Source organism: Gallus gallus, chromosome 19 (genome assembly GCF_016699485.2).
Source record: "Gallus gallus isolate bGalGal1 chromosome 19, bGalGal1.mat.broiler.GRCg7b, whole genome shotgun sequence".
Taxonomy (NCBI): domain Eukaryota; kingdom Metazoa; phylum Chordata; class Aves; order Galliformes; family Phasianidae; genus Gallus; species Gallus gallus.
The window spans coordinates 5732608-5741826 of record NC_052550.1 but is presented as its reverse complement, the minus strand read 5'-3'; the positions used below and the strand labels follow the sequence as shown (position 1 = coordinate 5741826).

General features: G+C 45.6%; 1 protein-coding gene across 9 annotated transcripts in view; it reads left to right on the top strand.

Moving 5' to 3' along the window:
- Window positions 1-9219, top strand: part of MYO1C (myosin IC) — a 57465-nt gene that overhangs the window by 5311 nt on the left and 42935 nt on the right. For 2 of the 9 annotated variants that reach the window (XM_046902363.1, XM_046902364.1), the window contains exons 1-2: window positions 4233-4458; window positions 5237-5385. The exons of 2 other annotated variants lie outside the window; for them this stretch is intronic. The gene's annotated coding sequence lies outside the window, so the exon portion shown is untranslated. Of the gene's footprint in view, window positions 1-92; window positions 676-4232; window positions 4459-5236; window positions 5386-9219 lie in introns of those variants that run through there. 5 more of the 9 variants (NM_001006220.3, XM_046902368.1, XM_046902366.1 and 2 more) reach the window with 4 other exon arrangements.

Genomic DNA, 9219 nt, shown 5'->3' with positions numbered 1-9219 from the left:
GGGCGGGGGCAGGGCCGCAGCCTCCCCGCCCGCCCCGCACTCCGCATGCCCGGCGCTCGGACATGCTCACTAGCGGCGCGGCGCGGGCTCCCGGGGGCAGTCGGTGCCGAAGCGCTGGCGGAGCCGCCGCAGGGCCCCGAGCGGAGCGGGCGGGGGGCGCGGAACGCAGGTGAGCGCGGCGGGAGAAGGGAGGGCGGACGGCGGCGGCGGGGCCGGGCAGAGCGGGGCCGGAGCCCGAGGGACGTGGACCGCTGCCGCCCCGTGCCGGGGCTCGGCCACATGGCCGCGGGCTGCCCGGAGCGCAGCGCTGCCTGCCGCCTGCGGGACGTGCGGAGGGGGGAGCCGAGACGGCGGCGGTTCCGTCCTTTCCCCGAAGTCAGCGGCGTTCCCGGAAACTCTTAACATTTCCACGGTAGAAACAAACGATCCTTTCACGGCAGCAGGCATCCTGGCGGCTGCATGGCGCGTCTCCGGCAACCCGGAGCAACCCCCGCCCTCCCCTTCCGTAACGTTACTAAACGCGCTCCGGCGACGCTTGCCTGACTCTGTCCCGAAGCGGCGAACCCCCCGCCGGGCTGCGGGGCCGCATGGAGCGGGCAGCCGGAGCCGGGGGGTGCGGCCGTGTCACCGACGGCTGTCACTGGGGTCCCGCCTCGTTCTAATCAGTGAGTTTTTGTACGTAGCGAACTTATTTTCCGCGTTCTTGCGCTGCTGTGCGCGCGGTGGTGGTACGCTCCGCTGCGGATAGCGCTTGTGTTCGTGCTGGGATAATTCTTCCTTGTTTGTCAGAGGCGGTACAGGTGCCTAAAAGCACTTCCTTCGCGAAGCTCAGTGTTTTTAGTCGTCTTTTATGGTTGGAGTTGTTCTCACGGACCATAATTTCTCCAGTTTGCACCACGTGTCTGTGATCCCCCTCAAACGGAAGGGTCCCCATCTGTTGTGTTACTTCATGCTATTTTTCCCTCTCTCCTAATACGCCTGGGGTTGATTGCTGCAGGGGACAGTGGGGATAATTAGGGAAGGAATTGGACTCTGCTGAGTGGATTTCTTATTTCTGGTAACTTGAATTTTCCAAGTAACTCAGTTTGATCTTCTTGTGTTTTGGGGGGGATTGTAGGAGGAAAAAATGGCTCTGAGATACAAGACTTGATAGGATGAGAAGGAGTGGCCTCCTGTTGTGCCAGGAAGGATTCAGGTTGTGTATTAGGAAAAGCTTCTCCAAAAGAGCAGTGCTGCAGTGGCACAGCTGCCCAGGGAGGTGGGGGAGTCTGCATTCCTGGAGGTGTTCCAGAGCTGAGAAGATGTTGCATTGAGGGCTGTGGGCAGCATTGGTGATCAGAGGAAAGTTGGACTCAATGATCTTAGAGGTCTTTTCCAACCTGAATGATTCTATGACAGAGACCATTCTGGCAGTTATTCTTTCTTTGTTGCTGGAGATGGAAGGCTTCTGCAGAGCTTCTTGCAGATGACAGCTGCTTCATTCCAGCAAGTGACAAGTGAGAAAATTTGCTTGGTTGGTGGGACAAACCCTGCCATGAAACAGAACCACATCTTAGAGCAAGCTGCAATAAAGATGTTTTACTTTCATCTCATTTTGGAGCAGTAGACAATTACCAGCTGTCAGCACTTTTTAAAGCTCTTTTAGAAACTGCCTAGGGCTTAGAGAACTGATGAGTTCTTAATTTTTACAATAGGCCCTGGTATGGCAACCTCTGTCATGACGCTTAGGGACGGATGTTCAGTTTTGATAGTGGATCCTGACTTCTAGGGAGGGCCTGTGTGAGTATAAATGTTGTTTTCTGTTCTGCCTAACAGTGGCCAATGGAGTGCAAGGCTACATGCATGCTACCCTAATTTATCTTAGTATAAAGGACAGATCTTTCCTCAAAAAACAAACCAATAAAAAACCAAAACCATACCTCTGAGTCACAGTGTACCAAGGGAGTGTGAGATCCCTTGTGACTCAGGAGTCGGTGTTCAATTTCTGTTCTTTGTTGTCTTGCACAACTGACAGTGGAGAAGCTTACGTGGCTGAAGACTTCTGTGATGTATCTTCAGATTTTACAGTGTGCTTAGGAGCACTGAGGACTGAGGTGAGTTCTGACCAGATAATTCAAGTCACACTGGAGACCTTTATGTAAAGGTAAAACAGTCTTTTTCTAGCAATAGGCAGGCATCAGGAGCTGTTGTTTGTTTGCAGTGTCACTTTGCTTATGGGATGTACCCTTACTGTGATGCAAACAGTATGCTTTTTAGGAACTATACAAATTCCTCTTCCACTGACAGCCTGCACCAAATGGATGAGAAATGATCTGCAGCAGCTGGCCATGGCCACAAAGCAATGCGTAAACCATCACTCTCCCATGTTTTGCTGCTGTGCTCCCTCCTGCAGCCATGTGCTGTCACCTGATGCTTTTGAACAGAGCCAGCATGCAAAGTGTTGAGGATCAGTGGGCTTAGAGCACTCTGCCTCACAGTTTGAAGGAGCAATGGGTGTGTACTGCTCAGTGGGTGCTTTCAGACACCTAATGTCTTCTGTAGAATGAGTTTGTACTTGGAAAAAATAGCGTGTTGCTTGCATTGCAGAAAAGGGGATGAAGAGGAGCTAAAAGTACAGCACATCTCCTTAAGGTTGGTGTGTCCTGCTGCCCCTGTAAGTGACGCAACTGAAACTAAGCCACTTCTCCTTTCATACAGGCTGAAGAGCCACATATAGATCTATAAATATAAATGTGTATATTGTTAAAATACCGCTGTGGGAAGAAGTGCTGTGGAGGAGTTTCCTGGCTGAGCACACTGTGTGAGCACGTGGATGTGGTGACGCAGGAAGAAATGGCTGGGACTGGGGGTGGCAGTGGTGCTTTGTGCTGGCATCCAGTGACTGCAGTCACAGCGTGGATTTGTCTTCTGTCAGGGGTTCTGCTGTGTTTGACTCTCATCCCATTATAAGCAACTCATGAGTGATGTGGTTGGTTTTGACTAGGATTACTATCCCTGACTTTGATTAGGAACCATATATCTAACCTATCATTATTTCTAGTGGATGAGGTTTGCTTGGTTTGCCTTTCTGTGAGATTAAACACAGATATTTTTTCTGCTTGAGGGAGCCACATCTACTGTGCCTCTGGATTGTGTGATCTCTGGGAAATATCATATGTATTTTGTGTCCTCTGCATACTTTGTGCTTTGTTGATGCATTAGTGAGGTAGGTGGGCAGCTCTTCCCAGAAAGCATTAATAAAGCTATAAGAAGCAGTAAGCCCGTGTGAAATGCTAACAAAGTTTTAGATAGAGTGGACAAATCTTAAGTTATTTGTTGTAACTGAGCCCTGTTCAGTTGGGGTGCAAAGTGGGGAGGAAAGCTGAAAGTATTCTTTAAAGCCTGGCCCTCCTTTAATTAAATGTGCTTCAATGCAGCAAGGAGCAACAGGGCCAGTACCTTTTCTGTTTGATCTTCCATATAGTCTGTCTTATATTAAATTCCTGTACTGGAAGACAACAAAGGTTAGTATTTAGAACTGATGTGTTCATTCATGCAGGCATGGGTAGCTTTCCCTGGCAGCTTAAGGAAAGAGCTTGGTCACACGTGATGACCAATGAGCTGCTCCTCACTGTGACACTGCAGCCCTTTAACTGGCACACTGACCTTAGTTCAGGTCAGACACCACCCTTCCTGTAATTGAGTACATGGACATAGATTTTTAGCATTTGGCAGTGCCTCTGGGGTGCTATGCTGCTTGCCTTCTAGGCAATAAGGACACAATGCTGTGAGGTGCTACAGCCTTCTGTCATTGCAAAGTTTTGTTACTGAATATGCAGGGTAATTGTTGGTGCCAAAAATAGGAAAGGATATTATGTCAGAGTGTATTCTGCCTTTTGCCAGGTACTGGGTAATCTTTGAATGACAAAAGAAAAACAAACCTCCCTAATTTCTGCCACTCCAAACGCATTTTTCTCCATAAAAGAGCTTTCTAAAATCACTGTTATGCAAAAAGATGTACGCAGACAAAACAGGGACGATTGCATTCAGCCTTCTGTTTGGATGCAAGGTGAACTTTGCCCTTGCTTTAAAAGGCTGTACCTTTACTTTCTGATTTCACTGACCTTTTTCGAGGTGTTTTTCTGGTAAAAATTTACCGTGGATGTTTGTCTCTTTCCTTGTAGTGTTCTGGTGTCTGACCAGATTTCACCTCTACTAAAGGTAACATAGGGATGTGTGGCCCCAATCTTTGTGACTGCATGTACTCAGAGCTGGAGAGCAGCCGTTGTGGAGATTGCACGACTTCAGGGAAACCTTTGTGTCTTAGAGTCTAGGGTTGCATTTCATTAGTTAGAGTGATCTGCGGTGCCTTGTGCCAGCTGACAATCATCAGATGCATTGGCCATTTTACTAATGAAGCAGAGGATTATTGAAGGAGCTATAATTCAACTGGAGACCTGTATTTGTCAGAGGATTTAGGTGAGCTCACAACTGCACGCTTTTCTTCATAACCACATGCTCAATATTTTACAGTCTTCTGTTTTCGCTATGCCTGCACCTGGTCTGAGTAGGATATTCCTGTCCAACAAAGCATCACCTTTAACCACAGTGAAGATCTGACAACAGAAAAGTGTAAATTCAGCTCTCACTGTGGTTATTGTTCGTGGCTGAAAAGTCGGGATAAGTCCATTTCCAGTTGTGCAATAAGGAGATAGTGATCTGTTTAGCTTTTTAGAAAATTAAATTCCACTGAAACAGTATAACTGGAAGCACAGAAGTAGGAGGAAAACTATTTTCCATTCTGAAATACGTCTTTGTATAATGCTGTGAGTTGAGTTTTTTAAACTTGCTAGCAGTAACTAATAACTTTTACATTATACAGTCCACATGAGTCATTGTTTACTCACGGAAATGACTTTCAACAGACAGACTTGCTTGCTAACTTTAATAACTGAAATATGCATTACAAGGCAGCACAGTATAATAACGTTTTTTAAACACAGGAACTGATATGTATTTGCAGCACTAAGGTGTTGTGTTATAAGTAGTATTTCTGCAGTTCAAATTTGTCTGCAGCAAAGGCTCATGTATCCAATGGTGCAGCTCTAAGAAGGGAGAAAACTATTACACAGATGTATTGTAATTTTTTTTTTCCCCAAGAGAATTGTATTGAACCTTGCAAAGTAGAGGCCAGAAAGCCTTGTTCTCTGTCCGCACATCTCATTGTTTTAAATAACAGGTTGTTCTCCACTCCTAGGATTTTGGAGGCTGTTCAGAATTGCTCCTTCTGCATGCTGGGAGGGAAAACCACACCTTTGCACCAGAAGTCCAGGAATGCTCTCTGACAGAATTGGAATGTAGATAGCAAAACAGATGGTTGGCATTTTTCTGCCTTAATTTCAGCAAGTAAGGAATTTCAGTTGCAAATCATTCCCTTGCCTTTTTATGACTGCTTACCTGCTATTTTATGTTAGCACACCTATTTTCTCACAGATTTTACAGGTAGCTTTCTTACACACCCATTACATCTATTCACATTAAAATAACTGGGATTTGTACACCTGATTGTTTTTCAGTGTACTGAACCAGCAGTGCCAAGTGCGTGCAAGGCAGTGTAACAGGGGTTGTCCTCTGGTTTGTTCATGTGGGAATGAAGTGGGGGCAGCTCAGTATGCCTGACTTGTGCGTGAAGGGACAGTGTGGGAAGAGTGTTTGGATGTTAAAACACTGGTGGATAGCAGCTTATGGAGTCACTAGCAAAACTAGAACACATCTATTTGTTTAAACAAGCCTGATGGTGGTTTGCATCACCTCTGCACCTTACAAAAGCATCGCTCTGATTTCCTGTCAGAATTTCTCATTTTGCTTTTGTTCCCTAGGCATCACAATTAGCTGCACAGTGCTGTGATAGTCCTGGCAGAATTCAGATTTACTGTCAGAATTAGAATGTTTCCTTGGGCAAAAACTCATGTTGTTATGGCTGTAGGATGTCAGGATGGCAGCAAGCGTGTTTCTGGTCAGCTAGAGTATGTCTGCACATATCCAGGTGGCAGTGTTCGTTGCAGGGGGATCTTATGTATATATAAGCCTTGGAAGATTTGAATGTTTTCTGGTGGCTGAAGCCTGTGATGTAGATCAGACCAGTCTTACTTTGCTCTCCTGACTCCTGAAGACACTCTCCACAGACCATTCAGTTCAGCTGAAGAAAATTAGTGTTCAACTTTATGGAATAACCTAATGACAAATGTGTGTATTCCAGCTGTCTTATTATTTCAGACAGTGCTTTGCTGCAGCACTTAGAATCTTTGTTTCTAGTAGGAAGTATTTCTTTGAATCATTTGCAATCTTAGTCATTACTGAGATACAGATGCTCTATCTGTTGGTTAGTTGTTGGCTGCATTAAAATATTATCCTTTAAGATCACCAAGAAGATGACTCTTCAATTTACAGAAGAAACAATGCTCTCGAGACTGCTTATGCAGGGAGTGGAGAGAGCTAGGGGTAATTTGCAATAATAGAAGGGGTAATTTATGCACTTTTATGAGCTATTTCTAAAACAGGTGTGTTAGTCCTTAGAACATTTGAGAAAAACATGTGACTACATGATATTGCAGACACTGTATGTTTTCTTTTTGCATGACAGAATTGAATGCATGGGTTGATGGCTATAGGCAGGCCGTTTGTATGTTTTGGTTAAAGCTTTCAGACGTTATTTGTCTCAAGTATAAACTAATCTGATTTGAGACAATTGTGTCCTGGTGCAAGGCAGTACAAAGAAGAAAAATGTCCAAGATGAGTTGCTCTTCCCAGATATTGCTGTAGATGGTGACCGCTTTAAAACCTTTCTTAACAGAGCCAGTGCTTGCTGCCAGTACAAAGGGTGTGAGGTGCTGAGAGCCTGCAGGTAGGGAGTGTTGGGAGCTTCTGTGTTGCCCTGGCAGCTTGGTCGGGGGCACCATGTGAAGAGGAAATGTTGCAAGAGATGCAAAGCTCTGTATATGGAAAAGAAAAACCAACAAAAAATGTTTAGAGAGAGGGAGGCGGTGCTTGATCTCTCTTTAAACTGAAACCTGGTCAGCTGCCAAGTGTCTGTTCCTGCTCTGGTGTTTCAGTGTCTGGGCAGGGACATAGGGGAGCTCCCTCCATCTTAAGCCTTGAATATATTTACCTGGCAACTGCTGTTACCCAAACCACTTTCTTTAGCTCAGCTTGCACTAAGAGGAAAATTCCTCATAGTAGCTCAGTGTAGGATGAGAATGTGAACTATGCCCAGGCTGAAGTCCATAGAACTCAAAAGCTGCACTCATGTAACTGTTCATTTTTTTCTAGAAGCTCCAGTTAAATTGTTTGTCATAGAATGCATTTTTGCCTGAGATACTGATTGTTTGCCATCAGAAATAAGTAGCCTCTGTAAGAGGGTCACGTTGCCACCTGCGTGGAAATGGGGAATGGAGGAAGATCAGTGTTGCTGTGGGTTGAATGCACGTGTCTGGAAAGAAATCTTCTTGGAGCACTGCAAAAGCAGGTTATTTCTTTCAGAAGAAAAGTTTTGTTGTGAAAAATCTTGCTTTTAATTTTGGATAGGCTGGGAAGGAAAGTTACAGTCTAATGGTGTAAAAGCAACTGTCAGCCTGGTACCTGGCCCTTGGTTTTGGACAGTGAATTTCTCTGGTTAACCTCTCTAGTACTGCTGAACTTTTGGAAGTGCTTATTAGGCTGTGCTTTCACTGGCCCCAAACCAAATGATCTTAATTGCAAACCACTTATCTAAACTGATGGTTACTCAACACAACTGTGACACAAGGCTTGCAGGAGTAAAAATTCAGCCAGTGTTCAGTGTGGGTTGGATTGAGATTTGCAGTTTGATAGAGAATGGGAAGGTTCATTTGGGTCAGTAACGGACATTGATGGGAGTGTGAAGTGACCATCATCCCTCCTTTTTCAAGCACCTGTCAGACAGTGTCACTGCTCCTGTTGAACAGCAGACTCGTTTACTAGCGAGGCATATTTCTGCTGGCAAATCTGGTGTGACAGATATACTCACGTGTGTCAGGTTAGGTAATTTATGGTGCTGTCTTCCTGATCATGGAACACTATAGCTGTCAGCCTCGTAGCCTCTAGTGTCATTCCTAGGCTTGTCCTGGAGGCTGCTAGTGATGGTAATAGATGTACATCACTTTCCAAGGTTTTAGATGTTAGGAGGCATGTGTATGTAGGGAACTAAGCAAGCATCCAAAGAGTCTTAGAGCTTCATCCACTTCACTCTCAGTGCAGTGCCCTTTCTTTACTTGTGTGCCAGGAGGATGTACTCCTCTAGTATCTAAGATAAGCTTATATAAGCTCACATGAAGCTTTAATTAAATTGGTTTTGCCTGTAGTTCTGTACTCCCTGCCTTGACTTTAGTGAATGTGCTGAAACAAAGTTTGGAGAACAACAGATGTTTGAGTTCCCTGAACTCTCGCTCCAGAGCTGAACAGATATCAGTTCCTGCACAGAGGCCTGGACAAGCACTGCTTGGGGCAGCAGATGGACTGCAACACAGCAACGATGGCTGTGTATGTCAGCTCCCAGCAGCAGCACGGGACTGTGCTGTGGTACCTCAGAGGGTGCTTTTCATGGACAATAAGTGCTTGTTTTATCTCTGTGGCTTGTTCAGCCATTCTCATTTTATACCACTGGTTTTGTATCCCTGAACTCAATGGTAGTGAGGAAAAGTCTGAATTTACTAGAAGCTTCTGCAGTCATATTCAGGAGCTTGTGTGGACTGATTGGCACTAAAACCTTCTAGTTTGTGAATATGGAGCTAGCTGTGTAGAACATAAATGGTAATTAGCTGTCTTTTAAACATCGGATTTATTAAGATTTACATGTAGAATGCACTATCTCTACTCCTATGTACTGGGGATTCCCAAGCTATGAAACTTATTATAGCTCCTAAGCAGTACAGTAACCATCTGCCCATGGAGTGCCTGCGTTGTCCGTCAACATGGGATCAGGTCAGGAATAGAGGCATGCTGATAAGTCCTGGTGGAGGCTGCCAGGGTAATAGCACTTAGACACTGAGCCAAGAGAAGCTGGTGTCTGTTCTGCCTCTTGCCTAAGCAGTACATGCACTGGCTGAGGTTCAAAGTGGGGGTCCGGCTGGGTGCTGGTAAAGGATCTGTTTTGCCCTCACTGGAGGCAGAACGTCTTCGCTGCTTCCCAGAGCAGTGCCATTTGTGGGATCAGACTGCTCACTA